This window comes from Peromyscus leucopus, chromosome 3 (genome assembly GCF_004664715.2).
Source record: "Peromyscus leucopus breed LL Stock chromosome 3, UCI_PerLeu_2.1, whole genome shotgun sequence".
Lineage (NCBI taxonomy): Eukaryota > Metazoa > Chordata > Mammalia > Rodentia > Cricetidae > Peromyscus > Peromyscus leucopus.
Window position 1 is genome coordinate 55,833,066 of NC_051065.1, and position 22,482 is coordinate 55,855,547.

General features: G+C 46.7%; 1 protein-coding gene across 1 annotated transcript in view; it reads left to right on the forward strand.

Annotated features, from left to right (window-relative positions):
- Plxna4 (plexin A4) overlaps nt 1-22,482 on the forward strand; it is a 466,318-nt gene that overhangs the window by 331,174 nt on the left and 112,662 nt on the right. The window lies entirely within an intron of this gene.

Here is a 22,482-nt window from a genome sequence, read left to right on the forward strand (position 1 = left end):
AGGCTGGAAATGAAGCCGTGGGTCTCCGAGTCCCTGGAGGAAAGAGCTGGTTCCTCTGGGCCACTTGCTGTTTGCTATTTGTGTCCTTGTCTAAGCCTCAGTTTCAGTGTTGTGTGCTTATGTAAACTTGAACCCTTGACTTGGGGAGTCACAGATGATGGCTAAACTCTAGAGTCAAGCATCCCTGTTGCTTTTACCCTTTAAACCAACACCCCACCTCCCTCTCCAGGTACATTATTGCACTGGAGCCCACAAAAGATCCCTCCCCACCCCCAAATGGCTATCTGAAGCAGATGGCACCTCTCTTTCTCTCTCTCTCTCTGATCACATAAGGAATAACCCCAACAACAATATTAACTGATCAGCTAATTAATTTAAAGACTTGTTGCCAGGGGAAACTGATGGGCACATAACACTGTGTTGTCACCCACCGAGCAGTCTGGGAAAGGCACACTCTTTCCGCTTGTGCCCCCCTGGGTCTTCTATTCTCTCCACCAAGGAGCTATATAGAAAAACAGCCCCAGCCCCAGCAGGCATAGCTGCCTACTGCTGGAAAGTGAGGAGGAAGCCCATCACAATCTCTTGTCAAGGGTCCACTGGAAACCAAGTTACAAGTAGTCACAGTGTGTTTCAGCACATCTGGGCTCCCATCCATCAGCCCAGTACATCATTAATAATCCACAGCCTAATGACAAAGATGAACATTGAAGCAGAGAGTGGGGTGGGTGGCAGTCTCAGAGCAGTGAGGCGGAGGAGGAGGAGAGTGACATATTAGGCCAGTGTCTGGTGCAACCTCCTCACAACCAGGCTGGGCCCTGAATGATTTATCGATACACTCAAACGTATTTTTATAATTAAAATTGATTTTTGTTTTGTTTTGGTTTTAGTGTGGTCTAGAAGGGCTGGGTCAACTTCAAGAGGAGAGATGGGGGAGGGAAGGGAGCGTGCTCTCAATTTCCCATACATCTTAGATCATTAGAGGGAGATGGAGCCTCTTGTTTTACAAGTGAGAAAGCAGTAGTCTGGAGAGGCTGACCTACTTGGCCATCCTCCAGAAGCAGGGAGAGGCCAGGCAGAGCTGGGGCCGGATCACTGAGACACTCTCATTTTCTCTGGACAGATGATCATGGACCCACAGTACACCCCGTGTGGCTCGTTGCTGCTTCCCTTTTCCCCAGGGAGGCATGAAGAGGCAGGTACTCACCCCAGATATGACTCCAATGACAGACAAAGAAACGATTCTTCCCAAGTCTAGCGGTGAGCCAGTGAGTTTATTAGAATTAATTACAGGAGCATGGCTGACTTGAGCAATTGCATCACCCAAAAACTCACCCCAACTGGTGACTCAGAAGGGCTGCATCACTAGAGTTTCCTGCACAGCCTGAAGGCAGTTCCACTGAAGAATTTCCACTTCCTCTCTCTAAGCATTGTTTATACTTCTGTAACCTCAGGGGAGACCTTGTGGGTTTATAAGTGTCCCCAAAGAGGGACTGCTACAATTGGAGGAAACAGCTATATAACAGTTGCCCCCTGCACAAAGACACTCACGACACCACTAAGGAATGATGAGTTAGGACTGACTTGGCACCATGACTTATGTGTGAGCACAGGGCTACTGCCAGCAGAGGTTGAGTTCACAGGCATCTCTGGGACTGTTTCCTTTAGAGGCAACCTCTTGCTGAGCAGTTGCTGTCGTCCTCTGCCTCCGTGCCCATCTGATCCTCACGTCAGTGCTCACATGGCTATGCCAGAGCTCCTCCAGGATTTGGTGTAGGCAATGGAGGTGTGTCAGCCCAGGCATGCAGCTCTGACCCAAGAGAGGCAGACATAAACCTACAGATGGAATGATGAAGCCTGCATGTTTAAATCTATGCATCTAAGCACATCTATAAGATGAGACTGGGTTGCAGGCAGGCATGAACACATGAGCATATATTATCCTTGACTTCCTTCTAGAGAAGGCAGAGAGAGAGAGAGAGAGAGAGAGAGGTGGGAGGAGACTCATGTTTATTGCCAAGTTCATTTAGCCACTTCAATCCATCCTGTCACATGACTTGAGTCAAGAGCTCCAAGTTCTTCCCCGTTCTTGGTCTCCATGTGAGGGTTCTTAGCAAGTGCCCAAGCAATCCTGGTGGCAGTGCTGTTCTCATTCCCCATGTCCACTTGGGTGGGTCATGATAGACTGTATAAGGAAGCAGCTAAGGCTGCATGATTGGGAGCGTAAGCATCAAAAGTAGATAAAAAAAAAAAACTGGAAAAAATAGCATATTGCCTCCTTCCCCTTCCTATTTTAATAGAATATTTTAAAGAATCATTTCAGGTTCATCACAAATTTGAGCATAAAGAATTCCCATAGACCTCTCTGCCAGCCCCATGGTCTTTCCCACTATTAGTGTTCTCCATCAGAGTGGTTTGGGATAATCCATGCAGTGACGTTGGTGCGCCATTATCACCCTGAACCCACAGTTCACACTGGAGTTCCTCCTTGGTGGTATATGTCCTCTGGGTCTAGATGAACATGTAATGGCATGCATTCATCATGCTGGTGTCATACAAAAGACGTTCATTGCCCTAACCGTCCACTGGCTCATTTTACTAGTTCTTTCTACCTCACCCCAAAAGGACATGTAGTTGAATCGTACAGCATGTAACCTTTGCAGTTACACTAACATGTATTTAAGGCTTCTCCGTGTCTTTTCCTGAATTGACAGCACATCTGCTTTTAGTGCCAAATAATATTCTTTTATCAAGCTCTGTCTGCATGTTTGGCCAGTCTTCCAATAAAGGGCATCTCAGTTGCCTCCGAGCATGCACACTGATGAATACAGATGCTCGAAACACCTATGTGCATCTAGATCCAGTTTCCTTTTCACTTGCCCAACTACTGCCTACAGTGGAGAGAAGACCCTGGAGTCACAAGGCTTTGGGGAGTGCAGATGGGCTGAGAGACCTCAAGGGTCTTTCACATTTTGTCCCATAGATTCCAGCCCATGCTCTGACCTGTGATGGGGCTGCTTGCTGGTTCTAAGTGCGGGACCTCGTCAAGACTTGCTAACTATGTAATCTGAAGACAGCTCGGCATCCTTTATTTCCACAATTATGAGTGGATCGCGTGGTATACACTGCAGTGAAATACAGTTGAATGCTTCATAGAATTCTTCCATATGTTACAGATAAGAGTGTGCCTGACTATTTTTTAAAAAATAATTAAGCTTATTGACTGATTTACACGTGTGCGCACACATGTGTTTACATGTGCATGGAGGACAGAGGATGAATTGAGGACATCTGTTCTCTCCTTCTCCCATGTGGGTTCCCGGGATCAAACTCAGCAAGGCTTGCACTTCCACTCACTACGCCACCCCACCCTCCCATGTCCCCTATTCTTATTGTTTCCTTTCAAATTCGTGTAAGTGGCCAACGCTGCATGTATGACTGTGATGAAGGGTGGCCCCAATGAAAAGATAGGTTGTTTGGGCCTCTTGGTGCTTGAACTAGCTTCCTGTAGCCAGCCCATGCTTTGGAAGCTCTGTGTCTCATCCTCTTTCTGTGTGTTTGCTCATTGTCTGGGTGACTACAGGTAGCTTTTTCAAAATCATAAAAGTCTAAGTTTCACCATAAGGGATAATGCACACAAGGGCCACCAGAAGCTTGATCACCATCTCAGTCACTGCTCTATTGCTGTGAAGAGACCCCAGACCAAGGCAGCTATTATAAGAGAACACATTGAATTGGGGGCTGGCTTACAGTTTCAGAGGTTTAGCCCATTATGGCCATGGCAGTGATCATGGCAGCATGCACACAGACATTGGAACAATAGCCGAGAGCTACAGCCTGATCTGGGGTTGGCAAGGACTTTTGAAATGGGTGACATACCTCCTCCAAGAAGGCCACACTTCCTAACCCTTCTAAATCCTTTCGAATAGTGCCACACCCTGGTGACTAAGTGTTCAAATATATGAGCCTATTGAGGCCGTTCTTACTCAAAGTAGTCACAGAGGACAGAAAGGAGAAAGGGGGAAAGGCTGCTCTGTAAGCAGAGACCCATCAAGCAAGGTGTCCTGCTTCTGAGGTCATGGGGAACACAGGGCTCTCACTCCTGCCCCCTGCTGCTGCTCTCAGAAACAGCGTGACAGGAGCCCATTCAGGGCGAATGAAGAGTGGGTGGGGCTCCATCCTGGTGATTGCCAAAATTCTTCTTAGGAAACCAAAGGGGGACCACTGAGTTGGAGGAGCCTATCTGCCACACCCATGGTGAGGGGCCTGCCTTCTGCTCAGTGCTAGCCTCCTTTCATCAGCATGGTGGCTACTCCTTTTGCAGGGTTTTCCTGTGTTCTTCCCTCCCAGAGGAACAGTGGACAGAGAAACCCACAGGGCCAGGGAGATACTCCAGTCTTTAATGAATCTAACTGAACCAAATGTGTGTGTGGGGGGGGGCAACTGTGCCTCCATGGTGGAACTTTCTCATTGACCTTTCTGCATTAAATGCCCGCTTGTCTAACCAAACCCTCCATGCCAAAGAGCCAATTTTACTAGGCCTGGGCTAGCAAAAAAAAAATGCCTTTGAATACCTATGGTTCTGATGGATTCTTTCTAAGGTCAGGAAGCTGAGATTGAAGAATCAGAGTAGATGCCACAAGCTCCAAGTTCCCCCACCAGCAGAGTCTTCAGGCTCATACATATTCCTCACCATTACTGGGAAGGTTACTCCAAATGCATGGCCCAGGAAAATCAGCCCACAGCAGAGCCTTCAAATCTCAGCTCTAGCATGTTGGGAGTGGGAGGGACTCCTGAAGAGTTGGTCATCTGTGGGCTTCTTGTTAGCCCCTGCTACTTGACCCTCCCCACTGAGGACCATGCCCAGATATACATTCCCTACCTAGATATGCATACTCTACCCTGGGACACATACCAGCTCAGAAGTCTGCTGCCCCAGGAGCCATAAGGATATTTCCCCTGAAGTCAAGGACAGCATCCCCTCCTGGCTCCTGCCAGAGAGACAGCATCTCATAAAAAATGATGGCGTAGGGTCTCTGTGATGGCCCAAAGTTCTGACTAGCCCCACATGACAGAGCTTTATTTAAATAAGAGTGTCCAGAATATGGAGACAGCTTGCCAGGGAGCACATGCCCAAAAAGCAATTATAAGATGTTTGTCTGGGACCTGGCTAACGCCAATGCCATCATGCCAGTGCTCTTAGGATTTGAAGCCAATGCCCTGCACCTGACCCAGGTAGTTTTTCCTTATAAGTAGGGAGAATCTTGCCACTTAGTCCCTGCCATAGTGGGATCTTCAGAAAAAAGAAGCTGTACCGTGCCAGGGAGTACTCAGATGTCAAGGACAAGGTGTGAAATAGTCCTGACCTGGGCACTCACTGCACGACCTTAAGCCAGTCACTTAACCTTCTCGAACTTGTGTCCTGATCTGTAAAATAGGGGCTGCCATCCCTGACATGGTGACCTTGCCACATTGTGGTGGGGGTCATACAGGATCATGACTGTGAAATTGCTTCATCAATCGTGAAACTGTGTAATGACACCCCTCTCTGCCTCTGCAGCCTTCTACCTGCTGGGTCTGTCAGACTCTATGACAAAGACATCTCCCCTTACATCTCGGATTCTGCTCTCCCTGGGCAAGACCAGTTGTCCCAAACCTAGCCCATCATCAGGGCCATCAGTGGTGGTTGAGGAGAAAGAGAGAGGGAGAATGCTTTGGGAAAATACATCTCAGTTCTTGGGTATCCTGATTTTGCTGAGCTCAGCTTTGCTTGAACATATTTTTTAACCTGTGTGTGTGTGTGTGTGTGTGTGTGTGTGTGTGTGTGTGAGAGAGAGAGAGACAATAAGTTACAACAGTCAGTTCTTTACTTCACTATGTGTATCTCCAGGAACTAAGTTCAGGTCTCTGGCCTGAGCATAAGCATTTTTTAAATTTGATTTTATTCTTCTCTCATACAATACATCTTAACTGTAGCCTCCCTTCCCTCCTCTCCCACAACCACCCCACCTTCCCTCTTGTAGGATCCACTGTTCCTCCATTTCCCTTCAGAAAAGAACAGGTGCCCAGTGATATCAACCAAACTTAGCATAACCAGATGCAATAAGATTAGGCACAAACCCTCTTATCAACCCAGTAGGAGGAAATAGGTCCCATGAGCAAGCCAAAGAGTCAGAGACACTCCTCCTTTCATTGTTAGGAGTACAACAAAGACTACAGCATGTACGCAGAGGGCCTTGTGCAGGCCCATGCAAGATCCATGGTTGCCACCTTAGTCTCTGTGAGCCCCTATGAGCCCTGCTTAGTTGATTCTGTGGGCTGTGTTCTCCCAGTGTCCTCTACCCCTCTGGTTCCTACAATCCTTCCTCCCCATCTTCTGCAGAGTTCCCAGAGCTCCACCTAATGTTTGCCTGTGGGTCTCTATATCTGCTCCCATTAGCTTCTGGAAGTAGCCTCTCTGATGACAATTGGGCTAGGCACCAATCTATGAGTATAGCAGAATATCATTAGGAATCATTTCATTGACTCTTTTGTTGTTGTTGTAAGCTGTATTTGGGTCTACCCTAGGTCTCTGAGCTGTCCAGCTTCCTGATCTCAGCCATGGGCTCCCTGTCATGGCTTGGGCCTCAGGTTAAATCAGTCATTGATTGGGTACTCCTACAAGCTCTGAGCTACCATTGTCCCAGATTATCTTGTAGGCAGGGCAGGTTGTGGATCATAGATTTTGTGGCTGGGTTGGTGTCCCGGTCCCACCACTGATTACAGAAGATGGCTGGTTCAGGCTCCATAGTCTAGGTAACTAGGAATCCTTGCTAGGGTTAACTGAGCATCAGTATTTTTAACAGCTCTGAAATCAGTTCTGATATTCAACTAGGTTTGGGGGCTCTTTGCTAAGACCCCCCAATTCCCTGCCTTTACTCCTTCCCCAGCACTTCACAAGAGTCCTGATTGTCCCCTTGAATATAGAGGATTCCTGAGGGGGCCTGCAGGCCACCAAGCAGCAGCTCAGTGAGGAGGGACATACAACCCACACCAGCCCCTGGTGAGCCAAAGGTGCTGCATTAGGCCACGTGTCCTCACAGTGGTGTCCCAAGCAGACTTACTGGAGGAAAGGCAGCTGCCAACGGCTGGCACTCATAGCAAGCGCCCTCCCTACACAGTCCCAATTGTTGCCTCGCTGCTGCCTCAGCCCTACAGTCTGCAGGTTTGTTTGCAAACTCAGCAAACAGGGAGACAGCCTCCTCATACTCCAGTCACTGCAGGGACTGCTGGACTCTGTGCCAAATGCTACCACGCTGGGCCCCGCTGCCTGACCCTGGCCTGCCAGACGTTCTGTGCCAACCCATGTCCCTACATGCTGGCATGCACTACAGCCTCTCATGCTTGGCCAGGAACCAGCTCAACTTTCTGTCCCAGACCCATGGCCGACTTTGGATTGTGTCTGTTCACAGAGGTCAGGGAAAGGTCAGATTGAGGAAGTCTACAGATGACCCTGACCTTGCTTCATCTGATAGAATTGCTCACTGCCTTCACCCAGCCTGCCCAGGTGGTATGAGGAAGAGCATGGGCCCCCTAAAGTTTCTCTCCTTCTCTGTGTCATTCAAATCAGAAGAAAAGTTTGGTCTGGGGAGATGGCTGAGCCATTCAAGTGTTTGTGATGCAAGCATGAGAGCCTGAGTTCAGACCCTCAGCACCCACACAGAGCTGGGAACAGCGGCATACATCTGCATTCCCAGAATTAGGGGGTAGGATCAGAGAGCCCCTGGGTCGAGCTTACCAGCTAGTCTACAACTGGTGAGCATCAGGTTCAGTGAGAGACTGTCTCAAAATATAAGGTGGAGAAATTAAGGAAGATACCCAATGTTGATACACCCACGTGCTCCTGCATGTACATGAAAAGTTAATGGGTGGACCATAAAGGATGCTGGCTGGAGAACTTGGGTTCTGGCTGCATCACTGAGCCCCTATATTAAAGTGGAGAATTTCTGCACAGCTGAGAGCCTAGAGTGTTACTGGGGACTTGGTAGCTGGTTCTGGAATGAGACTGTGAAGCCCCATCACAGCATTTTCAAATCCTGTTCTTTCCCTGGCATGTAATCATAGGCCACCGAGGGCAGAAGTGGTTAGCCGCTACAGGGTACCTCTAGCCACCCTTGAAGTTGAACTTTAAAGTTGACCTTTTCATTTGGAGGGATGTCATCCGGTCTGGTAGAAGCAAACACCCTGCTTGTCCCGACTGTGAAGACAGCCACTAATGATTTGGGGTGGATGCTGCAAGGAGTGGTTTTGAGTCCCTGTGTGCATTGTATGATTAAATCTGCACAATGTCTCAGAGAATTGGAGGATGACAAATGCCTGGCTGAGCTACGAAGTGGTTGAGTGAAGAGCTTAGATTGTAAAAGCCAGGTACCATCAGCTGCATGCCCTGATTTCCAGACCTTATGACTCCTGCCCAACACCAAGTCATTGGCAACCACACCCTCTCCTCCAGTGGACTCTACACTTCTAGATACCTCTCCCTCCCAGCTTCTCTACCTATTAAACTTCACTGTGGTGAGTAGGGCTGAAACTCCAAACCTTTCCTCAGGCCACCCACATTTGTCCACTGAAAATATCCCATTAGGCAGAAAAAGGGGCCCCCTCCTTCACTCACACCCTGGACCAGCAATTACTTCTGACCTAGCTGGGTCCCCTGTCTACATTACATATAGTACTGGTAGTCATTTGTCAATTTCAAGAACTATTCCAAGCTCTAATGTGATGCTGATCAGACTCATCATCCAGACAAGACATGAAACAGGTGTGCTGCCTCCCATCTCCTCCACTCAACCCTGGAAAGTGAACCTCCTAATTAAAACTATCAAGCATCCCCGTTGCCCCAAACTCAGTGTGGTGGGGCTAACACTTGGCACACAGAGGTGTGAAGCTCTGCTCATCTCTACATCCTTGGGAAACATGACCATTCTCACCACACTGTTGGACCTGACTATCTTTCTGGTCCCACTTAGAGACAGGCAGTCAGCTAAACCAGAATTTACCTGGCACCTAGGAGAGGAGAGGTTTTCATTACCCTCGTTAGACAGACGAAGAGACCGAGGCCAGGACCTGAATGCAGGACGGGTTCAAAAGCCTTTGAGGTTTCCATCCCATCAGGCTTGTCTGGCCATATCTCCTCACGGACATAGTGACTCCTTTACTCACTCTGCTTTGTGTTACTGAGAGAGAAATTGCCAAGTACAGGTTGGTAGCTTTATAGTTTATCATCACAAGCTGTGGTCTTTTGCCATCATAGAATTCAAAGCACATGCCAGATTGACAATCTCTGACTTTGTCAAAGTCATAAGAACTAGAAGAGAACTGAGCATCCTATGATGAAGACAGATCCAGTTTTCAAGATGGGGGAGATCCTGGAGCAAGGAACCTGGGGCCTTTTCCAGTGTTAAGTTAGTGGGTTTGAGGGTTTGTTCTACTAGGAAGAACAATGGAGTCCACTTTAAAGTGAGGAGTTCTGCCTGAGATCTTACTGCAAGTTAGGGGAGAGTTTAGAATGAGCATGCAGGTCTTAGGTCTCCCCAGTGCTAGTCTAGCCCCCCATGACTGACTGCCTAAAGGGGAAATGAATCTACTCCAACACAGCATGACTGAGTCTACACCTGTGGGAACCAAAAAGGGAGGAACTCTAGTCCTTGCCTCTGGTCTTCCGTGGGGGAAATGGAGACTTCTCCATGCTGGATGGGGATGACATGGTGTTTGTACTCCAGCGCTTCTGGGTGAGCAGGTGACCTCACTGTGTGGTATCACTGTCAAACAGTGACTGTCCATTCAATGAGCTGGATAACTTTGCTAAAAGAAAATGCTTTGACAGACAGTGGTTCATTGTGCCAGTCACAAAATGGACCAAGAAGGATCAGCAATGACGAATCAGACATGAATCATCCCCATATTTCTAGAATGTTTGAAATTATATGAATGTGAAAAACAGAAAACAACTAAAGCTTTGATCCTAAGGTACACTTTGGGCCAACCTGTACTTCTAGCTTATCTGTGAAAATTCAGATTTCCCAATGTTAACTCCTGCTAGCAACTTCACAATCTCTCCAGAATTATTCTTTATGCAAAAGTCTGCCTGTGCATATGATGTGTGCTGCGCAGTTCTCTGAAAACTAAAAACTGATCTGGACATGGCGGTGCACACCTGTAGTTCCAGGACTCAGGAGATGCCAGAAGGAGTGTTAGTGAGAATTCAGCCTGGTGAGTGGATAATGAAAACCTGGCATCTGAATAAATTGGAATACTATTCTGCTCTAAAGAAAAATGACATCATGGAATTTTCAGGAAAACAGATGAGGGTAGAAGGTATATTAGGTGAGGTCGCACAAAGCCTGCATGCTCTCCCTCCTGTGCAGATCATAGGCTGTAATATATGTATGTACAGAGGTAATAGATGTACATGTGGATGCAGTATAACTTGTAGAAAGGAGAATAAGAGGAGGGCAGGATGCCTGTCATAGACACGAATCATGAAAGAGGATATGAAGCTAGTGTTTTCCTAGTATCAACTCTGCCCAGGATTTCACTATGCGTGTGTGTAGAGGGGGAGGGTAAATGCAAAAATTATATTTGACAGTGAAAGTGTAGACGCCAGTGTGAGCCTCCACTGGTTCACAATGGCTATTCTAGCTGTATAGCAGTTCACCGAGATGTATAGATTTTTAAATCTGCCTAATTTCACTGCAAGTTCTTTACAATAAAGTTTAATTAAAAGAAGAATCTCATCTGAGACACATATCAAGACCCTGTCAAAAACAAAATTTGAGTAAAATGCCTTTTTCAGAATCACGCTTTTTAAACTCAAAGATGAATCATGGTTATTGGTCCATGTCAGTAGATAGCAGACCAGTATTGTCCCAGAGCCTGGGTATTTCATCATAGTCCACCCTGTGGATGGACTTTCAGGTTTTTTGTAAATAATCATTTGCACAGCAAATAGTCAGTCATATGCTCAAGTCACTGGGATTTCTGCTGGAAAGACTGCAAAGGGAGCCTTGCTGGTCATTCGTTTTAGGTTTCAGCCATCGCCGCCAAATCACTCCTCAGAAAGGCTGTGTCCCCACATCTGAACCCAGTCCTCTTAGCATGCTGTACTGTAACTATTGCCCTTTCGTGTATAAGGTGCCCTCACAGCCTCTTCTTCTCATGTAGGGAATGTGTTATGCCTGTGCGGGCACCAATGACAAAGACTCTTTCCCTGATTTCCCCAGCAGCAGCCTGGGCCCATCCTGCAAGCAGAGCCTGGGTGGGTGCTGGTGGGTTAAGCGGTACCTTGAGGCAAGGGGTGAGTCGAGACGAAAAGAGTGTAGGAGACCTCGTGGCACGCACGTCATCTCCTAAAGCCAGCAGCACCTGGCTTCCTGAGAGAGGGGGACCCTTAAGGCTTTCTCCGTAAGAGGTATCACTTTCCATGCTTTGGGGCACAGTGGCTTTCCCAGGATCAAATTTCTTCTAGAAAGAAGACATTTGCCTCCTGCTCAAATGATGTGCCTATCTAGTTAGGGAGATCTGCAAGGAAAAGTGAGGTATTTTTTTGTGGCCCAGAATGAGCACGTATATGGGGAGAACACTGCTGTGATCAGATACCACATCTGAGCATACTCCCTTGGTTGCTGCATACATGCTCACATGAATGGACTGTGGGAAGTTTCCATAGCCAGAGCAAAGCTGGGGACACTGGCCGGTGATGCCCTTGACTGAGAAAGTCAGGGAAAATGGGAGGGCACTGAGTGGAGGAGGGACCATCCACCAACCCTGCTGCTTCCACAAAGAGCCAGAGCCAGCCAGCCAGGAGAGGACGTGGCAGCATATGCCTCTAGACCAGCTTGTCTCAGCTGCCTGTGGGGCCTGGAGTTAGGTGTCCCTGTGCCAACCTCTCTTCCTCCCTCTCTTTCTTGGCTGCAGGAACAAAGGCCCCCATTGAGCAGGCTGAGCTTAGAAAACTCAGCCAGCAGGTCCCCAGCCCCAGCTCACATGAGTCCATTGCCTTTGTTAGTATTGCTGGTGAAAGATGGCTGGAGCAGGAGCAACACTTTGATCCCCAGTACAAACGCTACTTCTTCACCTGCTACACAGAGGGTGGGGGAGCCGTTATCCCCCAGTGCCCCAGTCAGGTTCTGGTCTTCTGAGTTTGTCTCTTCCTTCAGCCTTGATCTGAAGACTAGGTCAAGAAATAGCACCTTAGCCATATTGGTTGTATTGGGTGGCAAAAGAATAGCATTGGGAGCTGCGTGGCCTCAGATAACCCCTGAAACCACAGAAGAGGGGGGCAGAAGACAGATTATCCCCAAGATCCCTTTCAGTGTTTTAACTCGGAGGATGACAGGATGCTCCTTCTTTTCCTTGGTTCTGTTTCCCCCGGATATAGGCAAGGCTGCTGCTGTCTGCGTAGGATGAAAGTGTGATTGCCAGTCTTCTCCACTGGGGCATGCTGGCCGAGGAAAGTGTCCAGCTTGAAACACCACAGCCCTGGAGATTACGTCTCCAGAGACGACTGTGTGATATGAGCATGACACTGTAGAGGACAGAGACTTTGACCTCCTACTGATAAGGTGAACTTGAGGCAATAACCTGAATTTGAGACAATAATCCAAAAATGGCTGATTTAAGGTAGAGTCAATATTTTGCCAAATGAGAATTTTTTTTTTAATGTATAGGAGCTTGACAGGGACCAGTTTCACTAATTCAAGCTTTCATCCATTCACGCATCTATGCCTTTCTGTTTGTATGCAGGCATGCATTTCTGTCTGCATCCATTCTTGCATCCATGCATGCATGCAGTCACGAAGGCAGGCATTCGCTCATATGCCTATTCTCATCCACTGTGCATGAGCTGAATACAAGGTGTGGGGGAGGCGGGGAGAGAGATGACTTCTAGCTGAGTAAGATGCTGGAACAATAGATGAGCATTTATTATTGGCATTTCACTCACACACTCCTCTGTGCCATCCCGAGTAACCTCAGCCCTCCAGCATGAGTAGGGGAGAGGAAGCCCAGCAATGTGAAGGAGTTGCACACGGCACACAAGAAGGAGCAGACACAGTACTCAAACCCAGTTCCGTGTTTTCCCCCCAACTCCAGCTTCTCACTTGTCAATGAGACAAAGCTATTTCAACCTTCATTTCCTTCTCTGATTATTCTTGCCAGAGCCAGAGAGTATCCCTAGAGGAGGAAGAAATGTATAGAAAGCAACTGCTGGTCTCTTTATGGGGCTCCCATGGAGTGCTAGCTTCTTTGCTCACAAGGGTATTCACCTCACCCCTGAACTCAACTAACCTATCCTGGCCTTACAGTAAGCATCCTGTAGGGCTGTGAACTTTTCAAGCCAAGTCCTAGGTGTAGGTGTGGAGTGGCAGGTTCCTCAGTCCCCTGGGTCATATGTGGGATGAGCCAGCCATGCCTGGAAGACCTCCTGGAAGCCTGCAGCTCTGGCCTCATTTCCATTCCCACCTTTACCACCACCTGGCCAAGTGACCTTGGGAAAGATGCTCAGTCTCTGTGGGCCCTGGCTTTTCCAACTGTGCTGCAGGAAAGGGTTCAGCTCTTTTCTTGGGAGGGGTCTGGCTGAGGATGATGGTGTGCTCCTGAGGCACAGTTCACGGCGGGAAGCTCAAGAATGGGATGAGGTACAGGGATTGGCTGAAGTGAGGGGATATAGAGATTTCTTGAGGCTCTGCAGAAGCATAGCGCTCCTCGCCCTGCTTCCCAGCTACCACCACTAGCTAATGAGGAACAGCATATGTTGCTGATTCCGGCGCCTGCACTCACTCCTTGGCTATCCAAGATCCCAGAGCAAACTGGCTTCCTATTAGGCATTTATACTTATTAATAGCAGCAAATTGCAGCCTTCCACAACATCTGCTACTGTTCATTGCAGAATGCTTCCTGAACCATTTGTATTAGTATTTTGTGACCAATACTCAGAGACAGCATGACTTATCCACCTATCTGAAAATGAATCCTCTGAACCCTGATGGGGCAGGGGGAGGGCTTTGTCCAAGGTCACCAATGCATCCAGAATAGACTGAAGTTCAGCCCTCAGCCTCCCAAGCCTCATGCTCTGGAGTTATTTTGCTACTTCAAGTATCAATGACCTTGACCCCAGAACTCCTACCTACAGGCAGGAGGACACAATGTTGACAATATTGGCATAATCAAGAATACTTCCCGATGCATTGGCTCCATGGTCCAGGCATAATCGGGAGAACTCAAAAAGCTCTAAGGAAACTAGTTCCCAAGGAAGTCAGTCCAATGAGCCAAGAACATCTGGAGAGCTAGGTTCTCATTCCAGAGTGTTTTTTGGTACTTTTCACTAGGATGGACTCTCTTAAGATCTACCCATCTATAGGCATAGACTTAAGAGAGCATGGCAGGCCTGGAAGGACATGAGAGGATCCACTGAGTCATACTAGAGCTGCAAAAAGTCTCTGAACATGCACCCAATACCACCAACCTCACTGTGGCACTGATGCCCAGGACAGAAAGAAGCTAGCACATCAAAACCTATCTTTCCTTCATCTAACTCCTTCCCTACTATCTCTCACAAGACTTTTTTTGTGCCCTTCTATAATTATCTCCCTGCACCTATGTCTCAGCCATCTATTGCCACAACAGTATATATTATTACTAGGCTAACACAGAACTCAGTAGCACATGGTAGACATTTATTCTCATACAGCTTTATAGAGCAAGGCCATGTCCGATGTCTCACTGAGTAGTTCTGCTTCAAGCTGGCTTGACATCTGGCTGTGGGTGGGGCTCAGTTCTTGCTCCACACAGGTTCTTTGAAGCCCAAGAGGAAGTAGAGACCTTGGAAACTCTTCTTGTAGAGATGCCATAGGCACAGAAAGACAAAGTCAAACCCATGAGCAAATCTCAAGCATGTACTGGCCCTGTGCTCCCTACCATCTCATTGGTCAAATCAAGTCTTGAAGCCATGCCCAGTGTCAAGGGTAGAAAAAGGTATATTCTGTCTCCTTGTTCTCAATGAGGCAACAGCAAGGGTGATAGGGTGATCCTAAAAGACTGACTTAGATGAACTGATGCAATGTATAGTCCATAACTGCCTGGACTAGTATCATGACAGCTACCTCTCTCAAGCAGCTGGGTTAGAAAGACCCCTACTACCACCACCGCTGAGAAGAGAAGTGAGTTTAAGGATTCCACATATCTGGATGGATTCAACCATAGGTGATAGTCCTGGCCATGAGGGGCTTCCTGAGACTCCATGAATTCCTTGCATGGCCTCAAGTCAGAAGAAGCAAACCTAGAAATGTAGCCAGAGGCCACCAAAGGAACAAAATGCCTGAGGAGAGACTGTGGAAGCTCCTGAGACCATGCCACAGAGATACATATGCATTACTGAGTTAATTTGCTCCTAGAAGGGGACCAGCTTTCTTCAGCTACACTTCCCTTGCTTGGGAACAGGAGACAGGAGGACAGCATGAAGGATGGCACTGAGTGCCACATCTGTGCAGTTTGACAGCTCCCTGGGAACCTCTTCGAGTTTCTTAATGGGTCTTCTTGCTTCTTTTTTTCTTTTTTCTTTTCTTTCTTTCTTTCTTCTCTCTTTTTTGACAATTTTGAAGGAAATTGGGTACTTAGGAAGCCTTTTGGACATTTAAATTAACTCCAGCCATCAGGCTCAGTGTAGCCACTGTGGCATTAGCATCCAATTATAAGAGTAGAGATGGAGTAATAACTCACATTTCGACCAGGATGTCAAATGCTTAAACAAATGAGAGATGCACACAGTGACTGTGAGCAGTCCAGAAGGAGTGTTTCTGCGTGAAATCTGCAGAGTAGCAGGCACCCTTTGGAACAAGAACTGCAACAGGCAGAGTAGGGCCCCGCCTGCCAGAGAAAAGTATCTTGCAAAGTACAGGGAAAATAGTCAGGGGCTGGTCAGCAGGGAGCCGGACCTCATGAGACCACCCTGATTCCTCCAGCCACTAGAGGATGCTCAGCTTCTGAAAACCTCTAGGAATGGAAGACCAGGGCCAGTGTTGAAAGCTGAGATGGGTCCTTTGCTCTATTCTATCACTCACCCCCTTCCTAGCCTAGGCTACTGATTTAAAAATTGGTGGTCTTTGGTCATGAGACCAGTGAGGTAAGGAGGATGACAGTAATGATGATGATGAGGATGATGATTCTATTGATAAAGGTAGAGATGGGGCATAGCTTAGTCAACAAAAGGGCTTGGCTTGCAAACATCAGAATTTGAGTCAAGTGCTAGAACATGGAGGCGCAGTGGACCCCTGGGGTTGGATACTAGCCAGCTTAGACTTCTTGGTGAGCTCCAGGCCTGTGAGACTCAGTCAAAGAAAAAAGCTGAGGCACCTGAGAAATGGCAGTCAAGTTTGCCCTCTAGCTCACATGCGCATCCAGACACACAAATATGACATATACACCTAGACATGCGCACACACACAGTAATATAGTCCAAGACCAAGCCAAAGTATACTATATTATTTAAGGAAGCTAAGCTTAGCTGGAAAAGAACAAAGATAGTCAGTGTGGTTCCCAGGAAAGCAGTCTGAGGAGGGAAAGTATGGGGAAGGGAAGGTAGGCAAGAGCCCACAGGCCATGGGAAGAAGGGTAATTATCTGAAGTCAGGGTTGGGCAGCAAAGATGCCTCAGAGGTTAAGAACATATACCGTTCTGCAGAAAACACAGGTTCAGGTTCCCAAACCCTCCTTAGGTAGCTCACAACTGCTGAACTCTAGTTCTGGGGTCCTCAGTGCCCTCTTCTGGCTTCAGAGAACACCTGCTTACACGTGGTGCACATAAATTCATATGTAAATATATGAATTTATGTGTTATAAACATAAATTCAAAAATAAAAGGAACAAATCTTTACAGTCAGGGACTATTCACCAGCATGTGAACCATTTGGATTCAGAGCCTCTTGGAGGGTGTGGAGGAAAGGAAAGTTCTGGATAGATAGGCTGTGACATTATCTTTTCAAATCAGGAAACAAATGATAGTGCATGATGGGAGGCTTATCTCCAAACCTTTGTCTAAGGGAGATTAAACTGAGGAGCTGAAAAATGCATGTCTATTTACTAAGGTATCTCGGAATATCTCATGAGCATGAATGCATTAGCCTGCTTGCCCCTGACAGTGGGAGCTGAGCAGGTGTTCTCAGGCCAGCTCTGGCCTACTGAAGATGAGCCCTTTGCCGAAGCCCACTCAGAAGACCATTTCTACAACATTTTAATAATGACTGCACAACAGATATACCATGAAATTTGCTGTTTTAACTGTTTCTGGGTGTCCATGGACATTAGAGCTACGTAAATGGTGTAGCCATTTCTGGAACATTTCATCTCTCTAAACTGAAACTCTGTACTCGTTCAATAGTAACTCATTCCTCCCTCCTTATGCTCAGTGCCTGTCAGTCACCATTCTAATTACTATGACAATCAATTGTCCTTTTTATGTCTTACCCATTTGATTTAACATATTGTCCTTAAAGCTGATCTAGAATTTCTTCCCTTTTCCCTCTCTCCTTCCCTCCCTTCCTTTTTAGCTTCTTGAGATAAGGTCTCTCTTTGTAGCCCAGGCTGGCCTCAAGCTTAGTTTAGACCATGCTGGGCTTGAACTTTTACCTCTCCTGCCTCAGCTTCCAGAGTTCGGGGGTCATAGGCATGTGGCATCACTCCGCCTTCCTTTTCTTTGAAGGTTGAATACCATTTCAGCCTAAGTCCACACCACATTTTGTCCATCCGTTCTTCTGTTGATGGACACTGGGTACCTTCCATTTTAACGATTGTGGATAATCCTGCTAGGAATCTGAACGTGCACATGTGTCTCGGAGGCCTGGTTTCACTTCTTTTGACTGTGTGCCCAGCAGTCAAGTCACCGCGTTACATGGCACAGCTCCGTGTTCTTGAGGAACTGCTCGCTGCCTGGAAAGTTTCTAGACAAAAGTTTCTAGAGCAGTGCCCAGCAGTGGTGGCACATGCTTTAATCCCAGCACCTGGGAGGCAGGGGCAGGTGGGTATTTGTGAGTTCAAGTCCAGTCTGGTCCACTGAGTGAGTTCCAGGACAGCCAGGGTTACACACAGAGAAACCCTGTCTCAAAAAACAAACAAAAATAAAAAATAAAAACCCAGAAACTGTGGTAGTAGCACAAAGGTAGAGCAGTGTGCCAAGACAGCTCTACAGATCACACCTCCCTCTTGTTCCAGGAGCCACGTTCTTCCCCTGCTCTAGTGTGGGGGTGGTCCTGAGAAGGGGTGGGCTCCCTCCCTGGAAGCACTGAGGGCTCCACTGTAGCCACATCAATCAACAACCCCTCCTGGAGTCCAGTGGCCAGGGAAGGGACCTCAATCTTTTGTGGTCTCAGCTACCATCTATCACAATGATGGCTCAGGTCACACTGTCGTCCGATTGTTCTCCCCACAGAAGTCAGCCCCCTGACACACATACGCTTCTCTTTTTTCACCTCTTCCTGTGGTCTGAATTCCCTCACTTGGTTAATTAGCATGCCTGGCACTGTAGCTTAAGACTTTCATCAGCGTGGGGTGCTTTTAATTAATCGTGTGGCTCTGCATCTGGAGTGGTTTGTGTTCCAGGGTCAGGAGAGGAACTGAGGTGGGGGATGGAGAGGCAGCTTTGTTTGGTGTCCAGTGCAGGTAGAGAATCCAGATACTGGGGTGGAGAGAGGAATCATGGGGGCAAGTGGCTGAGAAACCATCTGGCCACCTTTGGAACATACTAGCAAGGTGTGAATCAGAGCCCAGGACTTTAGGGTATATATTTTGCAACCGAGATAAATGACTGTACTAATTCCAGTTTGCCAAAGTGATTCTAAAGTGTCAGGAAAACTTCTGGCGCACTCTAGAATTGTCCACAGGAAAGCAATGTTGTGGCTAGAGAAGATGAAGCCACAGAGGCAGTACTGGGCAATGCTGGAGAGCAGGTGGCCTGAGAGTGGGACTTCTGAGAGTCCCTGGTCCCTGGTTCTGCAAAAGGGAGAGAGATGACATCAAACCCTCAAACAATGACAACTGTTTTCTTTGGTCTATTGGAATTCCCTTGTGACCTGTTAATTTTAGCATCCGTGCTTTAAGAGACTGAGGAACATTTAGATCAACATCACAAGCAAATAGTAAAAAATGACATGATCCCTAGTGGGAATGAGCTGTAAGGAAGGCAAAAATCTCTGTTGTTGGTCTTTCAAAGAGAAAGTTCCAGATTCCCAGATAATGTCTTCAGGGTGTGTTCTCTTGAAAGTCTCTAGTATCATGCTTACACATATCCATGAAAGCCAAACAAGAAGGACGGAATGACTTGGGTGAGGTTTTGTCTGGACACTTAGAAGGAGCTGGAATGTCAGCTTCAAAAGGAATCTAGAATGAGCCCTATAGTTGCTTATTTTATAGATGATTGAAAAGAGACCTGGAGGGAACTGTTCAAGTTCATCTGGAGAACCAGGAGCAAAATAGTAGCTAAGATCTAGCTCTCAGACTGTTGGGGGCTTTTGTCCTGTCACATATAGATGTGTAGCTGAAATCAAAGAAGGATGTAGAGCTGACTCGGAAGCTAGGAAAGGGTCTAAATCTATCCGGAAAGCTCGGGGAACTTCAGAGCCCCATCTGAAGAGTGAAATGGTGAATGGCTTAGGAGCTGATGTCATCTTTAAAGAGGAAATGACAGGATGGATGAAGGGACTAAGGATCTTCCAGATCTATTAACTCCCAGTGTAGCTCCCCAGAGCTAGGGAAGGCTCAGAGCATGGCTCTGTGACTCGGGAGATGGGTCAGTGCAATGAGTGACAGGGAATGCAATGCTCACAGAAAAGCCTGTGATAATCTTAACCATCCCTGTGGAGGGCTGGACCCTGGACCCCATATGAATCAGTTTCCTGGTCATATGCTTCAGGAATAGAAACATGGGGTTTAATCTCAAGTTTAAGGACAGGAAAAACAAGTCTCAGAGACAACAGGGTCTCATTGCTATTGATGGCCAAAGGTGCTTTGAACCTCCCTCTGTAGGCTCTGACATCTTTTCCAATTAAAGGGGGGGGGGGGATGACAGCTGTTTAAAATCAAGAGAAGAAGGATTTTATAATTATGGCCTACTGACATTATTAAACACCAGTTGCAAGTTATTTTTAGAATGCAAAGGTTTTTCAGGTATCCAACTCAACCAGGGGATGGTTCTTTACTCAAAAGTGGCATACCCCCAGAACTCCAGAGAACAGGAATACCCTGGAATCCCAGGGCATACTTCAGAACCCTGAGGCAGGCCCTGAAGCCCGGGGACATACCCTGTAGCCCCAGGTATACACCAGAAACAGAGCTAACATCCCAGAACCCCAGGACACACCCCAGCATCTTAGGGTATACTCCAGAATTGTAGGGTATACCCTAGAGCCCAGGGTTCACCCTGGAATTCCAGAGCATATTCCATGCAAGGCAGATTATTGAACATGTTGATAGGAGAAACTGGGGAGAATGTTAATTAAGTTTAGACCAAGAAAATGCTTTTGATTGAACAAGCCATGATATTTTTCCTTTAAGCCCATGCAAAATATGGAGTGCCAGACAGGCAGCTGGAACCCATGAAAACATGATTATGTACTTACGGTTCCCCACTTTCACCATCTATAGTCCTTTTTATTATTTTTTCCCCTCGGGGAGTCATATTTTGAAAGATTCTGTCTACTAAACAAACTGCATTTATTAAGTCATAATATATTTCCTACTTTAATATGGGACACACATGAGTATGCATAAACACATAAAATAGCAACAATCCAATTTCCATTAGGCTTTTGGAAATATTGAAAATAGCTTGTGAATCTCATTCCTACTCCTGAATTCCTAGGAGTCAGGGTCCTCCGGGTTGAGCACTATTATGTATGTGTTTACATGACTAGAAGGTATTTGCTTAAGGAGGGGAAGAAAAATTAAAGTGGCACCAAGATTAAGCTAAATTCCTAGCTGCCTATAGAGCCAGCAGGCTAATTGATTTTAAAAAAGAAACTGGTCATCAAACTTAATTATAAAGACATTGAGGTCCTACGGGGAGTCACCTGGGCAATGGTAGAACTTAAGACGAAATTCTAGGGGCCAGAGAGATGGCTCAGTGGGTACCAATGTTTGTCACCAAGCTTGATAACCTGAGTTCTATCCTTAGAATTCACAATCCCTGAAAGTTATTCTCTGGCCTCCGCATGTGTGCACAACAAATGCACGTATATGTGTGCATGCGCATACAGACATACACATAAAAAAAAGTGTGAAAAACACAGAAAATTCCAAATACAAAGCAAAGACATTGAAACAAGCCATGAAGGCCAAGGGCAAATTTGTGAGAATGAGAGGAGGCTGCTACAGAAAGACAGATGAAGGAAAGGAGGAAATGAAGTCAAAGGAGCCCATAGTGGGACTTGGAATTAATTATTAATTAATTCCAAAGGAGTGTGGAGACTAATTGAGCAGGCTCTGGTGCCAGTTTCCCTGTGCAGGAGTTACATGTAGCCCCTGCCAAGTGGACATAAGTGTACAGCACAGATGCTTTATGGAACAGCAGGGGAAACACAGCCCCTGCGCTCACTCATGAGCAGAGACGGTTCAGCCGGGTCAGTGTGCACAGTTTACCATGCCAGTTCTGATCATGACCATAGCTAGTTGTCCTGGCTAACTAAAAGACTAGACAAGAAGCCCTCCATTGAGAAAAAAAAAAAATGATATATAAAATATCCCAAATGAAAAAAAAAATATTAAAAAAAACCTTTTTATAAAGAAGAAACTGGCAAAATAGGAAATAAAGACCAAGGCTATAAAAAGAAAATTAAAATTCCATTTGATCATGAGTGTCATCTTTAAATACCTACTATGTAGCAGGTACTTGAGCATCATGTAAGGCGACATCAAGGCTGCCTTAGAGAACAAAGAAAATTCAAACGATATTTAAGAGCGTGCAGGAAATGGAGGCATTTGGGCTAAGTGAAAATGTCATGTGGAACATTTTATGTTAACAAGCTGCTGTTGGAAGCGAATGTAAAGTCTCTGGGCTGGAGAGGAAGCCTCAAATCATGGAACGGGTGTGGGTAGGGGGAAATAGCAAGGCTGATCTTTGAAAGAACTGCAGTGAAATCAGTTTTTGGAACAAGTTGGTCAACAGTATGAAGCAGGAGGAGGCAGGAGGCAGCCACAGGGTAGATCAGTCACCTTGTTAAACAGCCAGGAGGAAGAAGAGGGAAGGGTGCTGGGCAGGGGCTTAAGTGCTCTCTGGAAAAATAAAAGTGCTAACCTAAGGGAAGGGAGTGAGGGGAAGCAAAACAAGATGGAGAAAGAATGAGCATTTCGTTTATTACTTTGATAGGAAACAAATATGTAACGGATTGGGTATTTGCAGAAATATTTGGGGGTGAGGGTAATAGGAAAATTTAAGTGTGTGGTGTGTAAGTCTCTTTTATGA